The sequence below is a fragment of the Dendrobium catenatum genome, unplaced genomic scaffold (genome assembly GCF_001605985.2).
Source record: "Dendrobium catenatum unplaced genomic scaffold, ASM160598v2 fragScaff_scaffold_1436, whole genome shotgun sequence".
Taxonomy (NCBI): Eukaryota; Viridiplantae; Streptophyta; class Magnoliopsida; order Asparagales; family Orchidaceae; genus Dendrobium; species Dendrobium catenatum.
Window position 1 is genome coordinate 278,178 of NW_021319898.1, and position 14,682 is coordinate 292,859.

At 35.7% G+C, this 14,682-nt stretch overlaps 1 pseudogene; it reads right to left on the minus strand.

Annotated features, from left to right (window-relative positions):
* The window catches only part of LOC110092752, a 27,522-nt pseudogene extending 15,487 nt beyond the window's left edge, over positions 1-12,035 (minus strand).
* Positions 12,036-14,682: the final 2,647 nt, after the last annotated feature.

The following is a 14,682-nucleotide window of genomic DNA, read 5'->3' on the forward strand; positions in this document are numbered from 1 at the left end:
GATTGAGAGATCCAAGCATTGTGCTTTGAGTCAGCAGGAGGTTGTGAGGAAGAGGGCAGGAGTTTAGCTCTAGTAGAGGGTTTGGTCATGTGTGGATATTGAATAGTCACACCAGAGCTTCCCTCTACTTTCATTTTATAACTGAGAGAGGCAACGATGATCGAGGCCAATTTCGTGCAGGAAATGCGAAAAAATGGCTGGAGTGTCGCCGATTCAACGAGATCTCAGCATAATTCATGGATCAGACGGTTAAGATGTATGATGTGTATTTTTCTTCATTTTTGTTTCTTTTGGCAATAAACTAGAGGTCAAGAAATGCCCCTAAATAAATATGGTATGTATCTAGAGCGAATCATGTTTGTTGTAAGCTATTTGGCCTTGTGGATCTCCAGATATTTGTTCTAGATGTCACATAAAAGCTCTCATTTAGTGGATTTCCAAAAACGTATTTGGATATCACACTATTTTTCTTTAAGTGGATCTCTAAAAATTTGTTTGGATGTCACCTAAGATTTTCATTCTATAGATCTCCAAGAGTCCATCCCTTTGCCTTCATGGATGTTTAGATGCACTTGTAATCTTCAGTATAATTGACATTTTTGCTCTTAGTAAGTAGAGATCTATGGGGTAGAGATAGAGTACTTTGTACTTAGGTCTCTAGAGAATCACTCTGTGGATTGATGCTAGTGGATAGCATCGCTACAATTTATTCTCTTTAATCACCATGATTACTTTAGTTTATAACCAGTTTGTATATGCTCAACCTTATTTTTTTATCTGGTTGTATCTCGGTAAAGTTTTAAATATTTATTTAGGGATCTCAGCACACAGCGCGATGTCGACCCAAATAAATATTTAAAATGCCCCCAATCTTTAATGATACTTGTAGATATCATTCGGGCTGCTTATTTTCATAGCTTTAGACTGAGTCATGATATTCTAGTTCTTTCTGCCCTGTGCTTTATGCTACGGACATTGATGGAGAATTATATAATTTGTCTTTACTGACTTGTCAGGTGGTTTTTGTAACTTTGGCCCAATGCTTCTTTCTTTTACAGCCTTGATGAAGGAGTAGATGCCGGCGACTTAAACCCTTAGATTTATATTAGGACAATCGTGAAAATTCATCGGTTCAGAACTTTGTGCATAACGGACTTGTTGATGATAGAATCCTTTTAGTTCAGCCTTGATATTTTTGTCGGCAAGGCAGGGAACTTCACCCCTTTTGCTTCCTCCTGAAACAGGCAGAGAATCTCGATCGATCGCTGAAGCTTACCTCTCCCAACCCTTCCAAGGATAAGAGACTCTAGGGAATAAGAAGCGGAATAATGCTTGGAGAAACCCTTGTGAACTCCCTCACAAGCTCCCCCTCATAAGATCCTCTCTCTCTCCCTCTCTCTCTCTCTCCTTTAGGTTTTCTCAAGTCAAGATAGCAGCCAAAGATGTTCAAAAATGTTGAACAATAGCTCTTAAATAGAAGAGCTTCAAAAGAGCTCAATAAATGCAAGTTACCAACTTTATCATCCAGGATGATAATAATATCATCCTGTATGATCAGTTCAAATCACAGATGATCGGCCAGAACACCGCTCTGAAAATGAACTGGACGTTTGAAAAATGGCTTGATCGTCTCGGCCGATCTCACGATCATCCTGGATGATCAGTTCAAATCAGAGGAAAATCATCCATAGCATCTCCCTGAATTCAAGCTTTTCGATCCTGATTGGCCAGAACATAGCCCTGAATTTATGCTGGCCGATATTTATCGTCTAGGAGCAACTAAGTGTTTTTGAATATATCGTCTCAACTAATCTCACGATCATCCAGGATGATGTGATCGTATCAATTCATCCTTAATTGCTTCCTTGATTGCCGGATTAATTTTGGCATAATTGTCCCATATCGTCCAGGCCGATCTCATGATCGTCCAAGCTGATTTCCAAAAATATAGAATACTTAAATTGATCATGGTGGCTATTTTTTTCCATTTTGAGCATATCGTCCTGTCCGATAAATGTATCATCCAGGATGATCAGTTAATTACGGCTTCCTTAACTAAGAAATCCTGATTAGGGTTTCTATTTTAAACCGGATCGTCCAAGACAATATAAATATCGTCTAGGACGATGTGAGTAAAAATAGAAATCCTAAAACACTCAAGTGTGTGTGTGTAGAGTTACTTAGCATTAGATAATACAAAGATTACAATTGACTCAAGAAAGGGAAGAAGAAAAATACAGACTGACTCAGACCTAGTCTACCCAATCTTGAGCTGGTTTCGATTGCTTTCTGATTTTGAAGTCCTGAAATGTTAGTAGTAAAAGGCAGTCAAAGTGTTTACTAATATCAAAATCATAATCCATGAAACCAAGTTTACAATAATCTCCCCCTTTTCGATGATGGCAAACACTTTGATGATTATAATAGTGTTATTCAAGAATTTAGAGTAAAAACAAGTGCAAGTACAAACTAAAGCAACAAGCATAATCAATCAAGTATAAACAAATTACTCCCCCTTTTGACATCTCAAAAAGGAGGAGGGAACTAAAAAGCAACTAAAGAAAAAAAAAGTACAAAAAGAAGGAAAAACAAACATAAGCAACTATAGGAAACATAATCTAAGACTAGAAAAACGAGGGTCCCTGATCATCAGACGATAATGGTGGTGGTGGCTGCTGAAAGAATATGGTCAGGGCAGCAAATTGTGAGCCAAACCAGGCCATGTCCTAGTCGTGCTGCTGCTGCTGGTGTGCAGAAAGAGTATCGAAATGGGCTATAACCTCATCGTGCTGTTGCTGCTGGTGAGCTACAAAAGTGTTGAATCGGGTCTCCAACTGATCAAATCTCTATACTAATTGATCAAACTGTGAGTGCTGGCAGAGAGGAGTAGGTACAAGAACGGGAGCGGGAGCCTCCTCCTCCTTAGCCCCTGAGGTTCCCCATCTTCTAGGTGGAGACTAGTACTGTGAAGGATATTTAAAGAGCTATTTGAGTAGCAAGGAGGTTGAAGGTCGTGACGAGCAGGATATTAAAGTTGATATTTGGTTTCAAGAACATAAGCTATGAGATGACCTAAAGCCAGGTTGGGTTTCCTCTTATGACCTGGGTCATGAATTATTGTCAAATGATCAATGTAACAAAAAATCAAGTGGGTAGCATTAAATTCTCTATGGGCCATAATATAAAAGGTAGTCAGAGAAAGAAGAGGAGTGATATGGACTCGATCTCCGGCTTTTGGAATAATGGAAGTGCGAAGGACATGCTGGATTGTTCTAGTATCTTTAACTAAAGAGCTAATTTCTCCAACATGAAAGGGTGAGTTGGTCTGGCGAAGGAAATAATTGGTAGTGGACCAGTTAAAATCAAGATCTGAGATGATGGAATGCAGCTTATCCCCTGTGGTGGATGGCTGTAACAGTTTAGCATAGTCCTAATATGTGATTTCGACCGGGTGTCGATTCACATAGGAGGTCTGGGCTGTGTAAGCAGAGTTTATGCTAAGATTTGCAAAAAGTCCAAGAAGAAGTTTAGAAGAAAAAGGGACTGCGAGAGTAATAATGAAGCAAAGTGAGGTATGGGAAAAAAGATCTAGTACCGGATAAGAATGGTAGGCAGGATTGATCGTTCTTGAAAGAGTAATGCCGCATTCCTTATAATGGTGGTAAGCAGCTTGATCTTTCGCTTCCCGAAAATGAGGATCAAGTGTAGCCCTTGAAGAGCTCCCGGAAGTTTATCGAACTCGCTTTCCACCAGCCATAGCAGAAAAACAGTAAGCAAATAAGAGAGGAGAAGCTTGAGGTGAAAAATAATGGCTGGAAGGCCTGAATTTAAAGAAATGGCCACATTATCTAGGACGATCGTAGAATTATCCAGGATGATCTAGTTCAGTTATTGCGTACAGGCTGATTGATCAAAACGTCTGTCCGATCATCCAGGATGATCAAATATCGGCCAGGATGATTAGACACAAGTGATAGTCCCGAGGAGTCAAGTCGGACGACTGTAGAAAAAGCAGATAGTCCGGGCCGATTAGGTGTATTGTCCAAGACGACGCACAATAACTGGTTGTACCGACCGAATTTAAAATGTTTTAAATATGTGCCATGTGTATCGTCCAGGATGAACAGTGGATCGGCTAGGAAGATTGTCCAATAATGGATCATCCGGGGCCAATTTTAAGGTTTTTAAATGTATTGACACGTGGATATATATATATATATATTGTTTTAGCAAAGCATCCATATGATAGATTTCTAAAACATTAAATTTTAGTGATTCAAAAGATCAATGAGGTAACAATGTCACAATCTGAAAATGGTAGAATATCCGATCTGTTAATCCCTAGCTCGAACTTGTTTTAGGGTAAAAATTGTCTTTTGAAAACAAAATGCTTAACTCAGAATAACTTAATTAAGTAAAAAGAAGATCCGTTTAAAACTTGGTTACAACAAAAATATCTCATAGATAATATACCAAAGTAAATTGTCTCAATCATGGAAAATGAAATCAAGCCTTTGAAAATATCAAATAACCCATGAGTTCTTCTAAGTTTTAAAAGTTTTGAAAAGAGATGATAGCTTGTTTTTAGTGAGCTCATTTTATGCCTCTTGTCACTTTGATTTGCTCTTTGAACATCTTTTAATTTTTGATACACTTTTGTATATACTCTTTTTATTTCAAATTGGCGTCTTTGCCACTTCCCCTTTTTTTTTAATTTTGCAAGATAAATTATCTTTTACAATCTCTTAAAAATGATTCTTAGTTGTGAGTATATCTTCTAGATATTAGAGAATAGGAGCTCTCTCTCTAACATAGGGAAGAACTAGTCACAAAACACAATCAAATTCACATGATATGTGCAATGGCAAGATTTCAATTAACTTGTAAGATATATAAAAACTTTAGACATTATATATAGGATAGATTATTGTATCAAGATAAAAAAGATCTTATTAAAATGAGCTAGACTTTTGTTTTAGAAAAGAAAAATTATACCTACTAAAAGAGGTTAGAAGGAGGGAAAAACATCAACGGTGTTTCTCCCTTTAACTAATTTAGAGGTGCTAATCATTGGCATTAAATCTCCAAAATCTAAAAATCTTGAAAAAAAATCATTATATAGAAAACCAAAGTAAAAAAATAAAATAGTTAATAAACTAAGAAGCTAGCATGAAAAAAAACAAAATAATCATTTAATTAATAAAGCATTTTAAGAAATTGTGAAGCAGCAAGTTTAAGCAATTTATGAGCTACGAGCCTCCTGTTTTGTCCAAGTATCATATGCTTCTCACGAGGTCTTTGGTGAGAGCACTCCTGCAAGAATCAACAACTATCAGCTTTAGGAACCCAAAAAGGTTTGGGTCCCTTTTTATCAGTAGTAGAAAGCGATGCTTGTGTGCTATGATGTGAATCATGCAATTTTGGTCTCCAGACCCAGTGCGTACTATGGTGAACAGTGCAAGTGTGTGAGATGTGTCCTAGCATGCCACATGAAAAGCATCTAACACTAGAAAAAGGATTTCTTAAATGGTTTTGATTGTAATGCCTCTTCCTAGGTCTTGGCTTTAGATCAAAAGTGGGTGTCATCCAATTTCTCTTAATTGAGTCAAAAGTTAGTATTTTCTAAAGAATTATTATCAATCCTTAAGTTGCGCTCTATCTCTTTAGATTTCTTTAAATCAAATTTGAATGAGGTGTGTGAAACTTTTAATGTATCATGCTCTTCAATTAATTCCAAATGCTTTTTGTTTAAATCATCAAATTCATCAAGTAGAGCCATGTGATTTGAATCAATCATAGAATGATCTTTGAGAATGATTTCATGCTCTTTTTGTATATTTAAAAGTTCTAACTTCAAGCTAGCATGTGTTTTCTTAAGTTTTTTGTATGATGCATGAATTTTCTCATAAATTTCAAACAATTGATCATAAGTTGGTTTACATACCACTTCTTTATCACTTTGATCAAGATGATCTTTCACCATTAAGCACAAGTTTGTTGTTTCATCTTCAGGTTCAGTCTCCGATGAATCAGATACAAAATCCCCCTAAAACGCCTTTTGAAGTCTCTTTTTGTCCTTCCTGAGCTTGGGTTTTTCCTCACCCTTTTCTTTGCTTGTGTGATATTGAAGTGCAGGATAATCCACTCTGACAAGTCCAGGCTTCCTGCATTCAAAACAAATAACATTAGAAAATCCTTTAGAATATTTGTTATCCTTACCTTTTCTCTAATTTTGATGATGCTTGTACTTCTTGCTTAGAAAGTTTTTGAAATGCCTTGTAATTAAGGCAATGTCATTTCTCTAAGACCCGGAAGAATCAGAATTTTTTTGTTGGCCTTCAATGCCACAGTTTTCTCCTTTCTTTTCTCATCTGCATCAAGATTTCTTTGATTCACCCCTTGCTCATAAGTAATGAGTGAGCCAGGTAAGTTATCAATCAAGTATGTGTTTAAATCCTTAGATTCAGTGATTGTAGTGATTTTAGCATCAAAAGACGAAGGCAAGCATCTCAAAATCTTGTTTACTTTTTTATAATTTGAAAGTTCTCTTCCTAAGGCATGAAAGGAAGTAACAATTTGAGTTAACCTTGTATAAATATCTGAAATTGTTTCAGAAGATTTCATACAAAAAAGTTTTTAGTCATGCAAGAGAATAATCAAATGAGATTGTTTCACTTCATTAGTTCTTTCATAAGTAATGCACAACCTATCCCAAATCTCTTTACCATTAGAGTAAGTAGAGACGCGCATGTAATCATCAGATTTTGAAGCACAGAAAAAATAGTTCAAATACTTTGCATTCAATTGAGCTAAATCTCTTTCATTGAAAGTCCATTCAGTAAAAGTAACTTCCATTTTAACTTCGTTAATTTCACAAGAAGGTGGAGAATAACCTTCTTTAATAAGCATCCACATGCGATAGTCAGTTGATTATAAAAAAGTAGACAAGCGAGTTTTCCAAAAATCTAAAGGAAGTTTGTCAAACAAAGGAGGTCCTGTAATAGAATATGCTTCAGTTGTATTACGATTCCCAAAGTTAGCCATGGATCAAAATTTAAAAAGTGTTCAAACTCAATTTTTATGAATCTCGCTCTGATACCACTTAAAAGTTCGTTAGGGATGTTAGGCCCTATGAACTAGTCCCAAGGCTGACCAAGAGGGGGGTGAATTGGTATTTTAAAAAATTCTTTAAAATCAAGAACAAATATCACAAACTAAAGTCTTCACAGAAAAATAAGTGCGGAAAATTAAAGTGCGAAGCAGTAAAAAGAACACAAGGGTTTATAGTGGTTCAGTCAACTTGACCAACGTCCACTCTCCGGAGGCGCCCTCCGAGTATTTCACTACCAACGTGACTCTCCTTTAGCCCCCACAGCTAGGTGGAGAAGCCCTTACAAAACACGTCTTTTTTGCCACCCCCGGCAAGGCAGAGAACCCCACTCCTTTTGTTTCCTCCTAGAGCATGCAGAGAACCTCGATCGATCGCTAAAGCTTACCTCTCCTAACCCTTCCAAGGATAAGAGACTCTAGGGAAAAAGAAGTGGAATAATGCTTGGAGCAACCCTTGTGAACTCCCTCACAAGCTCCCTCTCACAAGATCCTCTCTCTCTCCCCCCTCTCTCTCTCCTTTAAGTTTTCTCTGGTCAAGACAGCAGTCAAAGATGTTAAAAAATGTTGAACAATAGCTCTTAAATAGAAGAGCTTCAAAGGAGCTCAATAAATACAAGTTGCTAACTTTATCGTCCAGGATAATAATTATATGATCTTGTACGATCAGTTCAAATCACTGATGATTGGCCAGAACACTGCTATGAAAATGAACTGGATGATTAAAAATTGGCTTAATCATCCCTATTGATCTCACAACCGTCCCGGACAATCAGTTCAAATCAGAGAAAAATTATCCAGAGTATCTCCTTGAATTCGAGCTGTTTGATCCTGATCGGCCTGAACATCGCCTTGAATTTGTGCTGGCCGATATTTATAGTCCAGGAGCAACTAAGTATTTTTGAATATATCGTCCCAGCCGATCCCACGATCGTTTAGGATGATGTGATCATATCAATTCATCCTTAATTGTTTCCTTGATTGCTGGATTAATTTAGGCATAATTGTCCCATATCGTCCAAACCGATCTCACGATCATCCAAGATGATTTCCAAAAATACATAATACTTAAATTGATCATAGCGTCTATTTCTTTCTATTTTGTGCAAATCATCCTGTCTGATAAATGTATCGTCTAGGACGATCAGTTAATTATGGCTGCCTAACTAAGAAATCATGATTAGGGTTTCTGTTTTAAACCGGATCATCCAGAACGATATAAATATCATCTAGGATGATGTGAGTAAAAATAGAAATCCTAAAACACTCAAGTGTGTGTATGTAGGGTTACTTAGCAACAGATAATACAAAGATTACAATTGACTAAAGAAAGGGAAAAAGAAAAATACAGACTGACTCAGACCTAGTTTACCCAATCTTGAGCTGGTTCTGATTGCTTTCTGATTTCGAGGTCTTAAAATATTAGTAGAAAAAGGTAGTCAAAGTGTTTACTAACATCAAAATCACAATCCATGAAACCAAGTTTACAACACAATGTTATCCTTGGATTGATTTGAAAAAATTTCAATTTGAATAATAATCTTCACAAGATCCTTCCCAAAGAATTTTAGAAGATCCATCTTCCAACATCCATCCGAAATAAAGCTCTCCAGAGACAAAAATTCAAAATTCCCTACAGCAATAAATGTAGGCCATTTCTCTAGACACCTATCTAGAATCCATACATCTTTAAGTATGTTTATTTACTTACCTGCAGCAATCTTCCACTTCATGATAGGCATTAGAGCAAGAGCACCATCAGCCAATATCTTCCAGGTAGAGGATTTATTTGCTCTATTAGCTTATTCCTAGAATTTAGTTCCATATCTTTCCATCATAGCTTTATTGAGGAAAGAGTCTTCTTCCTTTATGAAATTCCATTCAAATTTTGCTCTAAGTGGACCAGTCAAAACACTCACCGATCTTAAGCCTTGACCACCTTCCATCCAGGTTTTGCACATTTTTTTCCCATGATATATAATGTAGTCCATGAAGTCCTCCTTGTCTATCCCAAATGAAGTTTCTCGCAGCTTTCTCTATTTCTTTAAGAATACTCATTGGAATCAATGAGTGAGTGGCCACAAAAACCGGTAATGCCATTAAAACTGATTTAGTATGTATAATTCTTTCGGCTAGAGAAATCATCTGCTTACCCCAAACATTTAATTTGGAAGCCACCTTCTCAAGTATATAATTAAAATCTGAAGCTAGCAATCTCCTCAAAGCCAATTTTATGCCTAGATAAAAAACTTCTTTCACCATTTTGAATCCCCATTGTTTTGTTATAGCTTTCTTCCTCCTCTTTTTAACTGAATTCCCAATAATTGTAACAGATTTTTGATTGTTAATGATTTACCCAGATCTTTTGCATAAATCTGAGATAATTTTCTTAAATCTTCTCATACTCCTTATATTAGCTTGGGAGAATAATAAGATGTCATCTACATATAAAAGATGCGACACTCTAGGTGCATTTGCCGAGATTTTAATTCCCAAGTTTCTTCCACTATACCATATATCATTGGTTAGTAATTAAGAGCAAAGGATAAACAAATAGGGAGAAAGTGGACAATGTTGTCTAAATCCACAATATGCTTTAATCCCTTTCGAGATCCTTCCATTAATCTTTAAAAAGAATTCAGGAAATTCTACACATTCCATAATTAGATTTGAAAATATGATTGGAAATCACATTTCCTTCTAGATCAATCTCAAGGTATCCCAAGCCATTCTATCATATGCTTTTTCCATATCAAGCTTAATAGCCACCCATCCTTCTTTGGATTTAGAAATATTTAGCTTATTAAACAATTCTTGAGCTAAAATAATGTGATTCGAAAGGGATCTACCTTTTAGAAAAGTAGTTTGCTCCTCAGAAATAAGACCACAAATCACCTTCAAAAGTATATTTAAGATCATTTTGGCTATAATCTTATATAAAGTACCACACATTCTAATAGGTCGAAAACATGAGGGAGAAGTTGGATTCGGCAACTTGGGAATGAGAATTACTAACGATTGCTTCCAATTTGAACAAAGCTGTCCTGTAGAAAAAAATTGCTATACCGCTCTCCAGACATCATTCCCAATTATATACCAATAATTTTTGAAGAAAGAGTATGTTGTACCATCCAATTTGGGTGAAATATTTGTTCTACTCTCTTTGATAATTGCTGCCAGTTCAGAAAAAGAGAAATCTTCTTCTAAGATTTTGTAATCTGCTATAGATAGAGATTTCAAAACCGGAGGCCATCCATTCAAATTACCATATATGCTCTTCCATTTATTGCTGATGAACTTCAATAGGATGTCTTAAATTTCTGCATGGTCTTCTACCAAAATACCTTCTTCATTCTTCAATTGATGAATAAAATTTCCCATTCTTCTACCACTTGCAAAAGAATGGACAAATTTTGAATTTGTATCATTTTCATGAATCCGTTTCAGCTTTGATCTCTATCTCCACCATGTTCTTAACTGAGCTGAATTTACATTGAATTCGTGTATTTTTGCTCTTAGCAAAATCAATTTTTCTTCCTTTAAACCATTTCCATTGGCTTCTTTTAACTGTAAACCAGCAATCTCATTCTTCAAAAGAATATTGCTATCCTTGAAGTTTTTTAATTTTTTCTTGCTCCAGAAATGAACTGCTTTTAATGCCCTCTTACACTTCACATTAATGATTTCCATAGCATTCCCTTTAACAGGTTTGTTCCATGCTTTTAAAACAATAGCTTTAGAAGCCGGAAAAGACGCCAATACGTCTTCATAACTAAGAATTTTGTTTTGGTACAACTTCTCATTTATAATTCTTAGAATTAAGGGACAATGGTCAGACGAAATCCTTGACAAATGTCTTACCACTGCATTTTGATCTTCATTCAATGCTTTGGTGTTCAACAGACACCTATCCAGCCTTTCGAGTATACGAGCATTTCCACTTTTGTTGTTGCACCAAGTAAATTTCGAACCCACTATTCCCACATCATGTAGGTATTTTCTTGACATAAATGCAGACATTTCTTGTGGGCCTTTAGAAAAAGAGAACTTCTTTCCACCCCTCTTCTCTTCTTATGAAAGTACACAATTGAAATCCCCTCCCACCACCATAGGGATATCTTTATCACTTTTATCTTCTAATACTTCCCACAAGTTTCTTCTAAATGTGGATTTTTGTTTCCATATACAGTAGAAACAATCCACTTACTTTTATTGAAAAGACTTAATTCCCCAATCACACATTGAGGTGAATCCTCTATTACAGAAAACTTTGTAATATTAACCTTCCATAATACCATAATACCTCCGGAAGCACCAACCGAGGGATATAGAAAATAATCCCAATCATCACCCAACAATTTATTCACTTCATATCTCTCAAAGTAAGAGATTTTGGTTTCAACCACTCCAACAAAGAAGGCATCCCATTCTTTTAAAAAATCTTTTAAATATAGGGAGGCTTCCCTCTTATTTGCCCCTCTACAATTCCAAAAGCAAGAGAAGTCATTTGGATAAAGGTGGGGAAGGACCCCCACATTTACCTTTAATGTTTGCTTCAGATTTTTTGGATCTAGACAAATTGCTCAAAGGCCGCAAGTGTTCAAGTTCTTTCAAAACTTTTATTTTTGGGTAACAGGGACCGATTTCTCAAAAACTACACAATCAACCTCTTTCTGAATCCCATCACCTTTGCCTTCTTTCTTCACTTTATTCATCAAATTGTTTTGGACATCCTCTTTATTATCATTTTTTCTGTCCTCTACCAGCTCACCTTCTTCTCTATCAACCATGGCATTTATATTAGTATTATCAACATTTCCATCTTCACTAACTATTTGAAGTATTGAGAACATGTTATTCTTCTCATGCCCAACAGGAACTTCCATTTTCAATATTTTTTCTGCTGCCCTATCAGCAGAGTTGCTCATCAAGACCTTTTGTCTCAACTATTCCACTTCCTTTTTACCTATTTCTTTCTGAAATTTGAAATCATTTTTTTGATAGGGAATACTTGAGTTCGCAAGTAATCCCTTAGAACTTACTTGAGTTCATAATAAACCCTTCCCATTATTGACAACTGAATTAATCTGAAAGAGAACTTGACCAGAGCAGCTGTTAATATTATTATCCGACATTATCTGTTCCATAAGAACAATGTTTTGTTCCATTTTTCCAACTTTATCTCCTTCCAGATTAAAATTCCCCTCTTTTATTTGATCAACCACATCACATAGAATCCTTGGGATCTCTTTTCTAAAGTCTTTACCAAAGCCATCTTCCATAACAAACCAAGCTTCCTATTCAGCTATCATTAGAACTGCAGATTTTTTAACATATATGGCAGTGCTTGATTTATTCATGTTGTTGCTCTGTTTATAATTTCTCCTTCTCTTGTTATTGTCCATAATCCATGGACCATAAGTATGTTCTTCCAAAACCTCTTAAGTCCTTCCCATATCATTTCTCCTATTACTTTCATCAACAACCTTCAAGACTTTAGGATTTTTTTCTTTTAGAACAGATTCATTATCCATATGTCCAATCTTCCCACGTACAAAGAAAAAGTTTGATACCTTCTCATACTCCACTTTTTGGAAGAACCTTCCAGCCATGCTATCCACCCATACACCTAATGAAAGAGGTTGATCAAGCCTTATTCTTACACGAACTCTAGCAAATTCTCTTCTTCCCCAATGAAACATATTACCATCCAACATAAGAGGTTTTCCAATTCTTGAAGCTATACAAGCTACATTCTTCTCATCCCAACATTGCAAAGGTAAGTGGGGCATTCTAATCCAAATTGGAGAAGAAAGTGCCTTTATATAAGCCGTAGTAAATTCCAGCGTCCACTTCTCCATACCTACTATATGTCCGTTAACAAACCAAGGACCTCCTGAATGAGCTGCTTCTACCATGTTTTTTGATGAGAATGAGCATAAGAACCATCCTCTACCCAATATAGTAAAGTGGAATTGACCGAATTGCTTCCATTGTCTCCTTAGCTCCCAAGCCACGATATGGGATGGTAAATCTTTCCCAAAAACCATGATTACCAATGACTTTGACCATTTCTTTGAGTTCATCTCCTCCATTTCTTCAAATAAAACTACTTCCTTTTCAGTGAAATTCAATTTTATATAAGGTTTGTTACTCCATGGATTCACATTGCCCAAGCTTACAGAGCTTTTAGGCAATTCATCAAAAAACTTTCCTCCATCCGAGACATTCCTCCTTTCCAGTACCGAATGAATATTGTTGTTAACCAAATTCGAAGAGTTCTCATTTATCACGCAGCGACAAAGTCCAGGAATTACATTTAAATTTCTGAACCGTTAAACAAATTTTCATTCTAGAGGTAGACGTCGTATGATCAGAAGGAATTTCAGATGATTTCAAAGTAATAGGAGTAATCATTTCCACCATTTCAGATATAGCCTTACCTTTGCCTTCCACATGCTTGATCAACTTAGGTGATATTTCTTATACATCCTTTATCACCAATGGTCCTTGGCATTTCATCTTAGAAATTTGAGATCTCTGTTTGGAATTCAAAAATGAGAAGTCCTTTTCTTTCACATTTATCTTCGAATTATCAGCAAACGAAGGAGACATTGACAACCTTGATTGTCATTGGTCTTCAACTTCAGTGATCACATCCTGTATTTATTGACGGCAGTGCGCCACCACTATTGCCCTCAGATCAATGTTTGATGAATTCCAATAACCTTCAAAGGTGTCAGATGGTGGAGGCTAGCGGCCCTCCACCTTCATTGATGGAGAACAAAATTTGTAGGAAATAGAATTTGAAAAACGAAAGTTTTTATCTCTCTAGAAATTTTTGGGAGCTTCTCTCTCTAGAAATTTTTGGAAGCTTCTCTCTTTCATTAGCATGAAGATCGTTCTTTTTGGTGAAGCATTTGGGCTCGATCAATCAGATGCATTTGGGTTTGAACATTTTGGTGAAGCGAGACCTAGAGACTCAAGTTATATAAATAGATTTGATGATGCTAATTTAGAAGATCTTTGAAACTATTGAACTAAGAAAGTGAAACTTTGATTTTAATTATGAATAAGTTTTCTTTTTGTTATCAATTGGTATAAAGTAATATTGTATCTTTCTATGATTGATTATGCCTTCAAGTGAAAAATATTGTTATATTTTTTTTTTTACATTATATTTAATTTACTTTTTATTCTTTATGCCTTTATATTATAATTATGTTCAACTTTTGTTATATATTTATAAATAATTGTGTCCTTATTATAATATTTAAATATAATAAATATTTATTACGTCATCCAGTTTGACCCATCAAACTGTTAACCTCTTCTTTTTCGGTTCATTGACCAGTCCGGTTTTCAAAGCCTCGGTGTATACTATTTGCTCATGATATTCCTCTTATTGATAAGATTAGAGAGGGAATTGAAGGTAAACGTGAATTATAGAAATCAAACTTAGAGTCTAAAGCTGTTTTCTTGAGTAGATATAAACTAAATATATAAAGTGTAATTTTAGTAGTAATAAACCTAGTCAGAGGATTATGACTTTGGGCAATCAAGTCATATATAAGT